Here is a 17,856-nt window from a genome sequence, read left to right as displayed (position 1 = left end):
TTCTGCTAAATTTAGACAACTTCTTCCATCGATGATTCCGATACAAAAAGTTAGATCTCGAGGAGATATTCTATTTTGTCTTGGATATGTCGATTGGTGTATAGAATTTGTGGGTGTAAAGTTACAATTTAAACTTTTAATTTACTAGCATGACATTGGTGGTTATCCATTTACAGAATTTTCAAAAAAATTATACAGAAATATGTGTGTATGCCTATTTCGAATGATCAATGGCATATGGCACGATTCTCGAAAAATGATTTGGTTTGTCGTCCTCTCTAATTCCAACATATACATTGATTTAGGTTTTTATATGCATTAATACAATAATAAAATTCCTTACGTTCGATTGGCTAGTGATATTAATTTGAGATTGATCTTTGGTAAGAAAAATAATAATAGGAATGGATCGAGATCGAGATCTAGATTTGTTCACGCTTCGGAAAAGGAAGTATATACAAAACTTGAAACCATGTCAAACTGAAGACAATTTTTCTAGCAGTTGGGCCAACACAACACTGGTCGAAATACAAATTTTTAAAGGGGTGGGGTGGCGGACTGGATTTCTGGGTCCAGTTCAAAATACTGTATGTCATTAACACTAAAATCTAAACAGCCTGACCGGACAAAACAACTGCACATTATGATTGCCGGAAATAAATGTTTATTTAATCGGTAATAATGGATGAAGTGTAACCAAAAATTGACGAGACTTTGAACTTTCGCGTTACCTCATATTTAAACGAATTTTATTTTGTGATTAAGTATGATAACATCGAAATAAATTCATTACAGTAAAAAATACTATCATTATGTATATACCGAAATGAACAACGTATATTTCAAATCTGTCACCATTGAATTCATTAGAGTTAAAGTTAAACTAATGTGACGCACAGGAGGATATAGGTTTATAGTCTATTTTTGTATATGACAGAGTAATAAAACCTACCAAAACTAGAATAAATGTACCTGAGCTAATACTTGTTTTTCAATCTTTTATTGGTCTTTTATAAACATCAGGTTTTGACCACGTCGCAATTACGAATGCTTCATCATTTTATTACTCTCTCAATCAAAAAAACATTTCTTACTGTTGGAACAATACGGTGAGAGATTTACTCTTTAGTATTGAATTTTTTGTTAGGTTGTGTGTTTTTTGATAATGGATAAGGTTGATTTCATGAAATCTGTTATAGGATTCGTTTAGTATGCAAAGGGACGTTTTGAATAGTATTATGGGCGCATGTGTGTCTCCTATGGTATTTTTTGAGTTGAATTTGGAAAAGTTTTGCTGAAACAAATTAAAGCCAGTGAAACGAGAGAGGCGGATACAACTAAGGCGTATGTAAGGTTTGGTTTAATAATCTAATAAGGCCGAGTTTACATGTTCAAATATATCATCCTACATTTCTCTGGTCGAAATTACAACACCAGAAGGTCAACTACCTGCTATCCGAATTTACTAATGCTCAGGGAATATTGGATATCGATTTTACCTGATTACTATGGAATAATCATCAAGGAGGACATCAAGTAGTTATCATGAAGTTCGCCAGACTAGTTGTGAAAGCATCTGTAGAAGTAGATCTATATTATTGAAATTCTGTTATTAAGTAAGTTTTTCTCTTTTTTTTTGTTGTTTTCTCTATGTAAGCAAATTTAACGCAACTGTTTAAAAAAGAGAACAAATAATTAAGTTGTTCTCTCCAATAATAACCTATTTTTTTTAAAGAAAAGAAAAATCCATGCCATTGCTAGAAATAGTTTTAGTAGTAAAATTAAGATTAATGTATATTTAGAAATAACAAAGTAAAAATCTTTAGGAACCATACCATTGGTTTCCACATATTTTAATTTATACATGATGTTACAACGAAACATATCGGCTCTAAGTAAAAGCGAAAGTAATAATGAAAAAAGTGTAGAAATATTCTTGATTGCGAGAGAAAAATTTTTGAATAATGTGAAAATAACCGTTAAAATAATCATATTTATTGTTTAAAATGATCATTAATGGTATAATCCAATCAGGAGTCAATAAACGCAATGTTTTTGTTGCATATACCTTTTATTTCAAATGTACCCCGTGAAAAGAATCTGATGGACTTGAATCGGATGACTAAGCTGGTCACACGTTGAACTAATATTCTAAAACGTCCTTATTTTATCCAAGAATTTGGGTAATAATTTGATGGATACAATTTTTCAAGAGATGTACAATGTGGTTCCTGACATACTATACTTTTAACTTCCTAGGAATATTTTCAAACAAGTAGTTGTGCGATTCAATCTATATTAAATTAAGTTGTTGCACAACTTTAGAAAAAAATAAAAGTTTAAATTATTTATTTCTAACGACGATAATTATAAAAATGTTTTCATTAAAACTTCAACTAAACAAATCACCGTAATTATTACTAGGAATAGATTTTAATAAATTCAACAAAGCATGTGTTCTCATCATGAATGCGTACTTTGTGATATTAATGAAACTTGGTGGTGTAGAAGTCTAAAAATAACACAGAGAGAACAGATGTTGTTCCACCTCACAAGCAGCAAAGAATATGATCACAGGTGCGATAGACCCAATGCCAAAGCGAAATCTTTTATGTTTTTCTTTTCGATTCCTAAATCGGTTTAGGGATTCTATAAATCTAATAACGCACCAAGCGCGACTTCGATTTTACGTTTTATTACAGATTTTAAAGTGAAACATTTACCGCGAGAAAGACTTTTGATCTACAAATAATACAAAATTTTTGACTGTCATAATAAGAATAAGAAATCACAAATATTATACGATAAGATATTCCAAACATTAAAACAACTACCAGGAATTTCCTTGACATATAAATTACCTAACGTAAGCTCTGTATATACAACAGAAAGTTATCCTATAAACTTTGGTCAATCCTAAAAAAATTTCAATAACAGATTTTTCAAATGCTCCGACTCCCTTAAAAAATATTTACATAAATATAACCCTCTCGAACTACGAATTAAGATAGGAATGCAGTAATGTACATATAATGAATAGTGCGGTTCATAGTGACATCAAAATAAAAATCTTCAGTGTCAAGGATCATTCCAAAAATTAAGACAAATATAAGAAAGTGTAAAACAGTTGCCACGAATATTAGTAATCGCCCAAAACTAGTCATAGTAACCAGACTAAGAATAGGTCACACTATAATTATGCATAATATTTATATACATCGCAAAGACAAATTAGTATTTTTTCAAATGGTAAACCTGTGAATTCCCTTTTTACTTAATAAGTTGTTTCATATTATTAAATCCATCGCATCAAATCGCGCATCAGACAGTGTAATTTATTGCCGATTGATTAATAATAGTTATTGACAATGCCAACGAACATCCAATATTTAAAAACAGTTATCTAACTCACTTACTCCTCGGTATGGAGGCCTCCACTCTATCCGATCTCTGGCTTTTTTTCAACTTTAAACTTTCAATCTCTTTGAGTTTTATCCTCTTATCTTCTAAAATTCTTCTGGAGCTCTTAATTCGATCGCTCCAAATATAAAAGCTACTATATTCGTTTGGTTTTTATAAAGCTGAATGTGAAAAGTTGGGTAATATTAAAAAAAAAACAGTGACAGGAGAAGAATTATCCAAAAAGAGCTATTGCCTCTATATTGTTGTTGCCCAAAATTTAGGAAGCAAGTTTAGATGATATAGTGAAAGAACATGGACTTAAATTTAAGTTATTATAAAATTCCATATCAAATATTTCACCAAACAATTGGCAACGCTCTATAAGACATTTCATACGAAGATACCGTCCCTTCAAACTCAGCTAACACCGAAATCCGAAGAGCACAACAGATCACCACCATCAAACCGATCGTGAAAATATTCGGGAGTGGGGTGAAAGCAATCTGATTGAGTTTAATGCAGCAAAGACCCAGGCTGCTATTTTTACAAAGAAGACTGAGGATTTGGTCCTGCCTGGATATAAAATATCACCATTACCGCAAATTTGCTTGTTGGGTATTGAGATTGGAAGCAATATGTCATGGCATTGTCACGTGACCGATTTAGCCAAGGTAGCTTCACAAAAAGTCCTCTTCAAGACCAAAAAGCTATAAACGAGGTGAGACTATTAAACGAGAATAGCATAGAAAAGCTATGCATGCGCAAAAGGTTAACGACTATTAGCTATTCAGTCTAAAGCCTACTCGTCCGAATTTTCATGTCTACCGTATCTGTAGACAAACCAGTGTAGCCGTTGTATTCGTTTGTATAGTAGCCATTTTTTTGTTAGTATATGGTAGAAAACGTCTGTCGCATCTACGGGTTTTTGAGTGGTTTAAGCGGTTTCAAGATGGCCAAGAAGATGTTGAAGGTTCGTTCGGGTCGCATTCCCACGTCAAAAACGGATAAAATAACGAAATAAAATGAGAAAAAAACGTCATTGCTTCTTCATCATGATCATCATCAATACAATGAGTCAGGTCATTCCACACTGTCCGTCAAGAGGTTTCTAATCAATCCCAATATCTAAGTGTTAAACCACCTTTTTCGCCGGTTCTTATACCGTGCGACTTCTACCTCCTTCCTAGAGTCAAATCTGCATTAAAAGGAGAATAATTTGAGTCTGTTGAAGCTGTGAAAGAAAAAGCGGCGTACATCCTAAAGGAACTGACAGAAAAAGATTTCTTACACTGTTTCGATCAATGGAAGATTCGCACATAGACATAAAATCTACCAATCTCGTTATTTAATAGCCACACCTCGTACTGTACAACAGCTTTTAATCCTCTACAAGGCCCAGATTCTTTCATCTTTGGAATATTGCTCAAACATTTGTGGCTGTGAAGCATACTCTGAAGGTGCTCGATTCAATACAAAATAGGCAATCCAGAGTTATTGATTATCAATTACTTATTTATTACGAGTAAGTAGCCGATGTGTATTGGAGTAAAGACGGAATTTCTTAAAAAAATTATTAAACTCACTACAAAAAACTGTTTGTTTGGATTGGATGAATTTTAAATATTTTTTGGGTAGCAAAAAAACAAACAAATCCATTTTAGAACCGGAACTAATTCTCAGACGGAAAATGTTCAATTTATTCACTACGCAATTAAAATTTATATTTTGATTTACTACGTGCTTATTAATTTTCTAAATTGATCTAGATCTCTTAACGACCCAAGTCGTAAATCAAAATTTACGATTAGAGACTCCTACTAATAAATATTTTATATATTTAAATCGAGTTAGAATTTATTTGTAAATTATATGTCGTGTTTTCGAACCATAAAATGGAATATTATGTGTTTAATTTAGTAGCGATATTCTTGATCTGCAATCACCCATATTTATAGTCAACATTAACCAAAACGATTTTTATTACGTGGTGGAAATGCCGAGAATATTTTAAATTCTTCAAAGAAACATTCTTTACGCACTAGTGCGTAAGCGAGAATTACTATTGAACTTCTGTATTTTGATACAATGTTCGCTAGTAGAAAACATTGTTTGCAATTCGTGTGTAAAGGCCTTTTTTCGACTCATGTGATTCACATTCGTAAAAAAAACTATTTTATCCCCTTTTATCTTCCATCATATAAATCCAGTGAAATATTTAGCTCTAAGGGTTGCTATACATTTTTGATAAATGAAAATGTAGTCTCTACGACAATAGTTACATTCTTCTAGTTTATTTATAGGAAAACCTCAAAATTTAATATGAAGACGCCTCTATATTTTCGTTACTTTCATGAATATACATTTGCATTTTCATACAGAGTAAAGTACTTCATTCATCTACTACAAAAATGGATCGAAAAAAGAGAGTTACCAGGAGTATACAAGCGCAAAGGGGATGAGGATGAAGGGCGCATCCTTCCTGTAGGAATCTACGCTTCTGCTATACAGACCGACCTCGTGGCTATATCCAGAACGCCTCAGCTTGCCACATTACCTCATTACTGAACAGGACAGTAATGCCACGAATCAGCGCTTTATCTAGAATGCTACAAGGTATTCAATTAGGAAACTGTAAACACATTTGTGTAACATAAACATGAAAATCGAAGTAAATGAAGCTATATTAGTTATAAAATGAAAGACACACGGTATAGAAAAGGTAGATTTCTAAAAACCAGTTTGTATCTACTAATAGTTAAAAAAAATTTTTTTGGTTGTACTCTTACCATAATCAGAATGGCTTTTCTGTATTCCCAGACACATTTATTATGATCGTAAAACCATTATGACCAATAAATGTAGCCCTCTGTAGATTTTATTGTCTATTTGGTTTCCATAATTAGACTCCTCTATAGCCGTACATACGAAAAAATTTATTTCTCGTAAATAAAACGAAAAATTATTTATTAGCCATAGATAAATATGGCCCTATACAAACGAAAAAGGTAAACACATCCTTGAAAATGTAAATAATTACGATATATTTACTTAAAGCCAAAATAAATAAATGTTTCTTATCTACTAAATGGTTGTGTTTGTTTGAAAATAAAATATTTTGTGATAATCAGTTGAAGAAAAATTTCTTGTTTATAATAACGTGTGAATTTATAATATTTAAAAACAACTTTTAAAAATTAATTCAACAAAGGGAAAATTATTATTTGACTCAAGTTATCTCAGTTTTCATCTTGTTGATCACTTAAAATATTTTATTTTAGATTATTTGAAAATTAATCATTCTAAACTAAATTTTTATGACTTAGATTTAAGCTTCTGGTCGGAGAGCTGATCGCCACTTCGACTAAGGTACCATCACAAGGCTGAAATTTTTTCTATATGCTAATTAATATATTTAAAGTAGAAAAATTAACTTCTCGCAGTGCAAATTTTTCTAGTTAAAAAAATGTATCTTCACAAATCTGGCTTTCGAATATGTTTTCAATCAGACAATTTTGAGTATAAAACAAAAATTGCCAGATGATTTGCTCGGTTGCAAGTATCTGTAAAATGGATCGACACAGGTTAACACAGGTAGTACAGTATTTTCATCACAAAAGTCTACCGATCCTGTCGACCCTCGATTAATTATTGGAAAAAAATTTTCTTAAGTATTTTCATTAAATAATTAAGCTTCTGTTATTGATGGAAAATATATATGAAATTATCTGTATCATGATATTTTATTATAAATGCCTAACTTCACAAAATAGTTTACAAGATATTTTTTTAGATCGTACCAGCCGTCTCAGCAACTTTCGATCCAGATACTTGCAACCGAGCAAATCAATCAAAAAACAGTGGATATTGTTGCAACCCCGCTAACCCTGCCAGAAGTTGATTTTTCTACTTTAAATATATTAAATAACATATGAAAAAATGTTTCAGCCTTGTGAAAGTATCTTAGTCGAAGTGGCGACCAGCTCTTAGACTGTTCATAAATCATTGACGGGGTGCTTCTAAAATCAAATATTGAATACTATTTAATCCAAAATGAAGGTAATTTTAATTCTTGTTTAGAATTGTCTATAGGTAACTAATAGGACTTTTATGAAACTTTGATCATGATCTGACGATCTAATATTTCCATTGGGATTCACTTTTCCAACTAGTTTCTTGTTCATTTTGATAGGAATCGTTCCATAAATATCTTTGTTTTCAGACTTCAATCAATATTTTAACATCTGGCAAAAGCAAACTTATGTTAAGGAAGGTCGTTTTACTAACCAACATTGTAATTTTGAGAGTACTTTTTGATATTATTAAGCTCCTATTTACTACAATACAAATAAATATTTATTTTTTTACCCAGATTTTTAATTTCCCTGTATACTTATGTAGTCCACACACAATTAATAAATTTAATTATTCACCCACCCAATGTCAATATATATAAATTTGTCGATAACTTTCATCGAATTTGGAACGGCATAAAACGGATTTAAAAATAGTCAAACCTGTTTAGTCCTTGTTTGTTTGGAAGAACGTGCTAAAGTATGATGTAGTTTTATGTGAAAGCAACTAATTGGCTTTCTCTCGACATATAGATTTTTAAATTTTCAATTATAAAATTTATTTAGTATAATTTCACTCGTTATTAAATTGAATAATTAAAACTGGAACAAATAGTTCCGTTGTCTTAGCTTTCGATTTGTTTGAGCGATATACATAATCACTGGAGTTTATAGTAACTTTATAGTAACCTTCATAAAAGTATCGAATAGAAGAAATATAAATAAAAAACATATTAGAACATAATGCATTGCTTTCTGGGATCTGTTCAGTCGATGTTATGTTATACATAAATATTATCCTGTTTAATACAGTAAATCCTCTTGTAGCAGTGCCAGCATATGTAGATGATATTTCATTTCTAATTGGATAAGACATAATATTTTGTGTATGAAACCATCATAATAATTGTTTGTTATAAATTTGATTTGTGTCTATAATGCAGTACATCAGAGCTAGAGGACCGTCTTACTACCAAACCTGACAAACTCACTGGGCTTCTATATAATACACTATCCATGGAAACTCAAACAATATAATGTGGTGCATGCAGAGGATTCGATCCCCTTTTTTCTTCGCCAAGAAATATAGGATTACGTATAATGCGGTCCATATGAATGGTATAAATTCAATTTTACCGTTATTATGTATTATGTGGAAATATGTCGATTTTTATTCTTAAATTGATTAATCAAAATATGAAAATGTTATTTCTTCCTCTAGCACCTCCTCTGAATTATAAGCACCTTGTTGTAAAAGGATTTTAGTCGTCTGTTCACCAATATAAAGTTTTTTTATTTAATTTCGAGCAATCAGTATAATTCGAGGCATATTTTTTAAGTAAGTACCGTTTTGCGATTCCGCCGCCGCAACCCCAAGGTTGGTGTTCCGTACATGCGCGCTAACATCTGACAGACATTTCTTGTCTACGCACTGACGCCATTCCTGTCTGATTCTTCATTGTGTACGTTGTTTACTGAGTGTTTAAAATGCCTCCGACAATCGTGAGTTCCGCCGATTGTGAAGTACGGGCTGTTATACGATTTCTTAGTACTAAAGGCGTAAAACCGATCGATATTAATCGTGAGATCTGTGAAGTTTACCGACAAAACATTATGAGTGATCATCATCCAAAAAAGTGAAGTTTAAGCAAACAATTTCTGCCCGAAAAATCATGTGCACAGTTTTTTGGGACAGAAAAGGAATATTGGTAGTGGAGTTTCGGCCTCGTAATGAGACAATCAATGCAGCGTCTTATTGTGAGACATTGAACAATCTGCGTCGTGCAATCTAGAATAAAAAGACGTGGCAAGTTGAGTAAGGGTATCGTTTTGCTGCATGACAATGCCAGTCCACATGTGGCTAATCGGACCAAAGATCCCATCAAATCTTTTCAATGGGAAACTCTAGATCATCCTCCCTACAGTCCTGATCTGGCGCCCAGCGACTACCATTTGTTCCTGCACTTGAAGAAACACCTGGGCGGTCAGCGTCTTCAAGAGGGTATTCAAAAACTGGTGCCACGTTATGACAAGTGCCTCAATATTTACGGAAATTATGTAGAAAAGTATATTAAGGTACAGACTTTCATGTAAACATAAAATTATTGCGATATCTTTGCACTTCTTTTTCTAATTCCAAAACGGTACTTACTTAAAAAATATGCCTCGTATTTGAGAACGTATTGAATTTAATTCAATTCATTAATAAATAACCTGGTCAACACGTTTTGAAGTCTACAGTTAGCAGAATTAAATTAGAGACGATCCTGACAGAAAGAACAATTCTGTGAATTAATGATAGACAGAATGAACGCAGATTTACAGCTCATAAACAAAATAGTTTTTTCTGATGAAGCGACGTTTCATTTAAACGGAACGGTTAACAAACACATCTGTCGATATTGGAGCAGAGAAAATCCTCACTGGATGTATGAGGCTCACACTCAATATCCTAAAAAGTGAACTTTTGGGCTGGTATCATTAATAATAAAATTATCGGCCCTCGTGCCTCTTTATGGGCACAATTAATGGTGTAGATTTTGATTAGAAATTAACTTTTTAGAGCCTAGACTTTTTCTTGTTGTTAATCATCCAAATGAGAGAGATCGATTTATTTATTGCCAACAAGGAGCTCTACCGCATTTTCCCAATAGGCGGATTTGAAGACGAGAAACTATCGAATGATCCCCCAAGTTGACTACTCTCGATTATTTCTTTTGAATTTATTTAAAATCTAAAGTATATTTTAATAGATCAGATATTGTTGATTTAAAAGTTAGGATAATGGAAAAAATTAACAAAATAACCCCTGAGGTTATACAAAATGTTGTACGGGAATTCCAACATCACCACGGTTATTGTCAAGAAGTGAATGGTTGTCATTTTCAACATTTAATTTAATTGTAAATTACATTGTAAATATTATGCGACATTGTCTACGTGAAGTTTTGAGATAGAGACATCATCAAAATTTTACACCTTAAAAATTAGTTTTTCTTTCAGGCAGCAAGACAACGTGCAATACAATGCAAGACGAGTGTGCCTTTATCAACAGAGGGGGCAACTAATCGATTCTTGTAATTAGAAAAGAAAATGTTGCCAACCTCAATTTTACTTCAAAGATTTGATGAAAATGAATGTACAACTTTTTCTTTATTTCAAAATTATCATTTTTTTTGTTTCATATCTTAAATTTCGAATTGTGATTTTATATCTAATTTATCCTTCGGTAGATTTATCTATGACTAAGGACTTACACTAATATTTAAATTTCGTTCACCAACTAAATTCAGATAACAACACTAACTACTGAACATCACATTCACCACAATAGTAGGAATTGACTGACAATTGCCGAGGCTCACAATAGGGTAGTGAAAGCAAATCACCCCTCATATCTAGATACAGTGGCGTGGAATATGTAAAACAGAGCAGTAGAAAAAAAAATGTAATTTAGATTGTGACAGTTATGTTCTTTAAAAGTATATTTCATATTAATCCTTAAAGTTATAGAATATGATTTATACGAGATTAATTTGGATCAATCTTCTGCAAACGAGCGCACTTATCCCCCTAATCCATTACTGAAAGGCTTGTCCGGTCTTGGCTTCGACAACGTAATGAATGGTGTTGAAACTTTATCACATTTTTTATTTTCTAGAAGAAACACAAATTGCTTAATATGGTTAGGAATATGAGAACAGATATGAGGCAAAAACGGTTGGAACGAAAGCTTTTTATGGCAAAATCAAAACGTTGGCTTATTTTCCTCAAATTTTCCACATTTTCATCTGTTCTAATCGTACCGTGTCTTTAACTGACTTATGTCCAGTTTTAAATCGCTCATACCAATTGTAAATAAACTTCAAATTCCGTTTACCTTCATCATAGATATATTTTAAAATTTCTTAAACTTTTTGGAACATTTTTTCCATGACATTAACTAAAAATGACTATAATAGCAGGTCTGAACGGTTTGAAACACACGGAATAAACTCATTCACCATATTTTTGAATCACTCGCCTTATACTGAATTCTAGGTACGTCTATGGGTTCAATATAATACGACCCCTGAAGACAAAATAACATTTAGACCAGTAGGAGCTTAGAAGATTCTCTTTTTATGGTATAATGGCGAAAAATAAAAGAAATTATGACGTACCACAAGTTGAAGATAGTTATTATTTTGAGGCAGGCAATCTTATTATCGGCGGCTTACCTGAAAAAGAAGATATAATTAGTCGTACATCTGGTATTATATTTTCAAAAATTGGAGATTGTTATATCAATTTTGTAAGTTAGTCTATGCTATTAGTTTTAGAATTTAGGAATATCGAGTAGCCCGAAGTATTTTGATATTGTTTTTTTTTTTTTTAATTAAAAATGAATTTTCATTTTACCATTTAAGTTTTTGATTATAATTTGTACGTCTGCTGAAATCTTTATAAATATAGTGTTCTCTTTCGCTATGTATACGAGGGATGAAAGTAATAAGGATAAGGAAAAAAGAAGCATAAAAATAACTAAATAAAGATACAAATAAAATAGAATTTCAGTATACAGAAGAAAACCACAATGAGTAAGAAAATTATAAGTATAATAGGTAATAATTAGTATATATAAGTCTATAACAAAATTAAACCAGTATGCCCGGAATTGAAAAATTTTAAGTCGTTTATAGAGTAGAAGGCACTTTCTAGTTAATATGTCCTCAAATTATTGAGGAATATCGATTTGATTTCAATTGGCAAGTGAATTACACCAACACTCATAATTACACTGTCTGATGCACGTTTCGATGTCGTTTTCAGAGACTGAAGGTAAACTAAAATCTAATAACTTGTTTTACCTGTTTTATACTAAACTCTTCCACCAATAAATAAACCTTCTCCCGCGAAAATTAATTCCAGCGGGAAAAAACTCCTTGGCCCGAATATTCATATTCATCCTTTGACTACTAAACTATAGAGTGGGCTGTAAGGAATCGGCCCTTTGTCCCTATTTAAGCTACTCTTACATCTAGCAATTTCAATGTTTTCAAATGCATTCAACAATTTATTATTAGATAAATTTTTTTAAAATTTTACAATATTAATATTTATGTCATGATTGTGACTGGCAGCATGATCGGCAATACCTGATTTTCCGGTACATCCATATTTCAAATGAGCTATGAGCTCTTTAAACCGGGCAATAACGGATCTCTTTCCATCACAATCCCCACAGCTTATTTCATACCACTCTTTTCCAAATTTGGTATTTTATCCTTAAGATTTGTTTTTATGTATTTTTGGATTTATAAACCAATTTGAAATCCACTCTGCTAAATATTCCCTTCAACCCTTTTGTACAAAAAGGATTGAGAAGTATCAGAGTAAATTTTTATTGTTTTTTACTTTGGGTTTTGTAAAAAGGGATTTTCCTTATTGCATTTCTCGATGGTGAGTAGAAAGTGGATTAACCGATGTACCAGGAAATGGAGACTGTCCATCTTATGTTGGATACAATGAAAAGAATCAGCCGGGATGTACCTGCACGTAGCGGTGTTATTTCTAAATACATCAAATCCTAATCTATTACTATTTCTAATTACCAAAGTATCTAAAAATTCATTTCATAGATGAAAATTTTTAGTCGAGTTACAAAATAAATTCGTCCAAGTTTGTCTTCTTCGTATTGAATATGGCGAAAATATCCACATACCTGTACCATACCCTGTATTCAGTATGAATATCACCAACTGTTCCAGAAATTCCAACTCAATTGGCAAGTGATTGTGCATTTTTTTGCATTGTAAAATATTGTCCTGCTGTATAGTCCGAATAATCATCTAACATCTCTCTTTTGTAGAATGAAGGTCGTATAGGAGATGCGACTCAATAAGGACATAATAAACTTTTGAGGAGATGGATAAGTTCAGTGCTTTCGAAACGGATCTCAGCGCAAATTTTGCAGCTTTTTTATATAAAGAAAATATTAATATTATTGGACGACATCATATTTATCGGTAAATTATTAAATTATTTAGGTGCTAAATAATTAGGTGCCTTGGAGCTTACTATACGACAAGGTGACATTGCAGGTCACGAACCTCTCTGGATTAAATTTGAAAACGTTACCTTTATAAAAATTAAAGCAAAATAATAATTTTAATGAAAGATTGTTAAGTAAGAAGTCTCAGAGTAACCGATGAGTACCGATGTTTAAGTAGTGAGTATAATATACTTATAAATTGTCGACACATTAAGTCGATTTACTACACGTGATAAAGCTAAAATTTTTGAATAAACACTTTGCAATTATTCCAAAAATGGTGATATTGTTTCAAAACAAACTCTTGACACATACACACTCACATATAAAATTCGATACAACATTTTTGTTGCCAAAAATCATCGGTTTCAAAAACGAATTAGTAATTGGATTTCGATACATATCGAATTTGTCATAAATTAAAACCAGAAGCCGTTTGGTTATTGCCAAATCACCATTTAACAGGTGCCATTTTGTAACGTTTCAAATGAAAATCTGTATGTGCATCTAATAGATCGAATTCGAATCCATTTTTCAAACGATTAGTATTTTAAACTGAACTATTACCGTTTTTGCAAATCGTTGTTAAACGAACATTGATTGGGAAAGTTGTTTCGATAATCATCACGGGAAATTGGAATAAAAAATGAAATTAAAAGAAATTTTCACATAAAATCAATTTGTGTGAAATATAAAGGGAAACTACAACAAACAAAGACAGATTTAATTAGTTCAACGGATAACTCGAGATTGAAATTCTTGTTGAGGAATCTAAGATGTTTGGATTATCTTTCTAAAATGAATAGAGAAACAATAGCTACTAATTCTGATATTCTAAAATGATGTAACGACTTCAAAAAATAGCAATCTATCAATTGGTATAAAGGATCTAGTAGATTTACAAGAAGTCCAACGTGAGTAATAATGATATCGCTTGTTGTTGCCGTTTTTTAAAGATTCTAACGCTAATCAGTCAAGATGATATTGCCTTGTTCGAAGTCGCAAATGATGGTGCAGAGTCTAACTCCTTCTTTTCATTTGCGTAAGCAAATATTTGAGTACAGGTTTCCATTTTTTAAAAAATCTTCGCGACTCATTTGTACGATTGTCCAACAGAAGCTAACCGTCCAAAATAAGTATATTGATAAGTTGAGGCATTTTCAGATCGAGGTCGGGAACTTCTCGGATAAACCTTGTATAATGTTTCTGAGCCAAATTATATAGTCGATGATTTACTCGAAGCCGATTATCATAAAAATTATGTACAGTTTCCTTATAATATTTCTGAGAATAAAATTAAAATTATAATATTTCAATTGTAATTTTATTGCGAACAATGGACAAGAGAAAGTTTTAAAAAAAGATGTAAATTATTAAAACACAGATGCGTGATAGCCGTAGGTTATGTATCAATTTTTTTCATAAATTCCAACAAGTTGCTTTCCCTTAAGCTACTGCTACTAATCCTATGTACGTTCTCAGTATCATTTGCTACTAGAGACTTAGGAATAGAATACATTCCACTCAAAATATCTGTTTTTGCAAACTAACAACTATTGTATTTATTAAGGTTAATGATATAACATTTCGATAGAATAACAAAGTGGTGATAAAATTAATAGGCAAGATAAACTTACTTATCAAACTTGTTTACTAACAATTGTTGAAATTTTAATTGCTGACTGAACAATATTTATTACGGGGGCTGATTTTTTCCGATAAAGGTAAAAGAATTTACCATAACAAGAGACCAGCTTTCCTATAAATCCACAGTACAGAACCCTTCCAACTTAATGATTAATATATACTTAAATCTTTACATATAGTAAAGTAAGTCCGACAAACTTTTTTTCTATGACTTTTTTCGAAAATGCTACTTTTTCAAGCTAGAAATTTAGGAACATGATCACGACTTGCTGTTTTGTGATAAATATGAATTTTAATGCTAATATGACAAAAAATTCGAAAAAAAGTTTGTCCGACAAAATAACCGCTGCATTGAACTTTTCCGCCGCCTCGAAAATGTCGAATATACGGGGTTAAGGTTTTCCAATACATATATAGATCATTTTGCGCCAATAGGGTCCTTGCATACTGTTTTTTATTCCTTAACTAAGTTTAATATATCGTCCTTAATCACACACTATTTTTTATTTTTTTAAAACGGTATATTAGTTCATAAAAAAATAAATAATTTTAAATACCTAAATGACGCGCCAAAATGCATTTATTGCTACATGACTGAGTGTGACGTTGTGTGACGTAGAAAGTAAGTAAACAGACTTAAGTGAGTTTAGAAGTAAATACAGTTTAAAGAGTTGTTGAGATTCTTTTAAAAAAATACTCGTACGTGTGTGAGTAATCAATTTTGTAGAATACAAGATGATGTGTTCAAAAACTAATATAAAAACACCAAATAAAGTTTTTTCCACCATCATTTCAATTAGAATAGTCTTCAAATCAATTACAAAAACAAAAATCGCACTAAACGACCAATTACCTCCACTCGCAACAGAAATGCTTTTGAAAGGAGTCACACGGCGACCACGTTTCAGTATTTTACTTACTTTCTACGTCACAACAGCAGTAACCAATAGAAACATGTTTTGTGTCACGTGTTATTACTCAAATTATCATCAATTTATTATTGCGATTTATAATATTTCAAGTTATAATATAATACAATTCATAAATAAGAAGTAATATATAAATTTTTAAATATGTTAAATATCCAAATTACCGACCTCTGCAAGAACCCTATTGTTTAGTAATTGTATATTTAACCAAATGCTCAAGTTTATTTTTTTACTTTAAAATTGTATAAATTTGAAAACGTGTTATATCATTTTCAATGATAATTCTTGTTCTTTTATATATTTATTTTATCCATATCTCAGAAATTTCGTCGGCTTTTTCCGACAGGATTATTTTCATAAATTATGGCCACGATCTGTTACAGCATCTTGTTTTTTCATATATCTTTTTTCAAATGATACGAAATTGTTTGATGATTGATACCCAGTACATCCGAGATATCTTGATGGCTCACATTTTCATATTTCAGAAATTTCGTCAGCTTTTCCGTGAGGTTAAATTTCACAGTTTAACCAAATTACGGCCACGATCTGTTACAGCTTCAGATTGACTATCAACACTCCCTTCACAATAATGGCACATATGAAACGTTGTTTGAATCGGACTAGTGGTTGTCTATATAAAAATTGTAAAAACACTTCTTGGATAACCTATTATTAAGCTACAATCTAGTCCTTGTTTCTTAGATTTATTATTTCGTTCGTTATTCATTTCAACTTTTTTTTTCTGCTTACAAAATTATTATAACCAAAATTCAGTCTAACAAATTTTCTTTGCTTTGCTATATAATTGATAGCAATTTAATTATCAATATGCGTTTTGTAATTCTTTATAAAATAATAAAAAACACGTTTTTTTTTCATAAACATTAAATAGTAGTAAAAGAAATTATTTTAACTTTCGCTGTTTATGTAACAATTTAATTTTCATAGAATATATTGAATATGTTAATTTAGTTCAATTAAACATTATAATTATTACGTTTAAGCAATAATTGAAAGTGAGATAGGTAAATTTATGGGAGAAATAAATTGTAAATGTTAGTGTGAGTTTACATAAAATGACAAGAAATATTTTACTAATTGACAGTTTAATAGAGAACGTGATTTACCACAAAATTTATCTTTCAACGAGATACTAATAACTATATCCCATATGTTTACTTCTTACTATAAGATAACAGAAGGTATATTATTATAGAAATTCTCCATTCTAGAGAATTTTATTTTTTCATAAAACTAGTGTTACGATTTTTTTTAATATTCTTTTAAGGGCTTCAATACCAAGTTTACATGTAAATCAAGAAGGCGAATGCACTACCCGTAACAGTCAACATTCATCCACAGTCGATACGATTGGATCCCAGAAAACAGGTATGTAGTTAGTTGAAGGTATGTCGAGGTCAGAGGTGGCCATGCTACGATGTACAGCCGGAGGCTACGGGGTCTACGACCCACAATTCAATACAGGGACGAAAAAAAATCCGTCGTTGTTTTTTAAACAAAAGTCACAAGCAGTTTGTTAAAGACATGTAGTTGCTACAAGCTAATCAGATTTTAAACGGCCGTGATTTGGCATAATTCCATTTAAATATTTGTTAACTTATATTCAGTTACATCTATACAAATTTTCAATAGAAATTCCACATTTCTATGATGTTTAGCAGAAACAAAAAGCATGAAAGAAGAAACAAGTGAAGAAGTGGAAGAAGCCATAGAGACCATAAAATTAGATATAGTTAGCAGAGAAGACGGA

At 31.4% G+C, this 17,856-nt stretch overlaps 1 protein-coding gene across 3 annotated transcripts in view; it reads right to left on the bottom strand.

The window, feature by feature from the left end:
* The window catches only part of LOC130450896 (TOX high mobility group box family member 3-like), a 192,452-nt gene that overhangs the window by 105,058 nt on the left and 69,538 nt on the right, over positions 1 to 17,856 (bottom strand). The gene's annotated exons all lie outside the window — the stretch shown is intronic.

Source organism: Diorhabda sublineata, chromosome 1 (genome assembly GCF_026230105.1).
Source record: "Diorhabda sublineata isolate icDioSubl1.1 chromosome 1, icDioSubl1.1, whole genome shotgun sequence".
NCBI lineage: Eukaryota > Metazoa > Arthropoda > Insecta > Coleoptera > Chrysomelidae > Diorhabda > Diorhabda sublineata.
The sequence above is the reverse complement of the archived record's forward strand: the minus strand, read 5'-3'. Positions and strand labels throughout refer to the sequence as shown.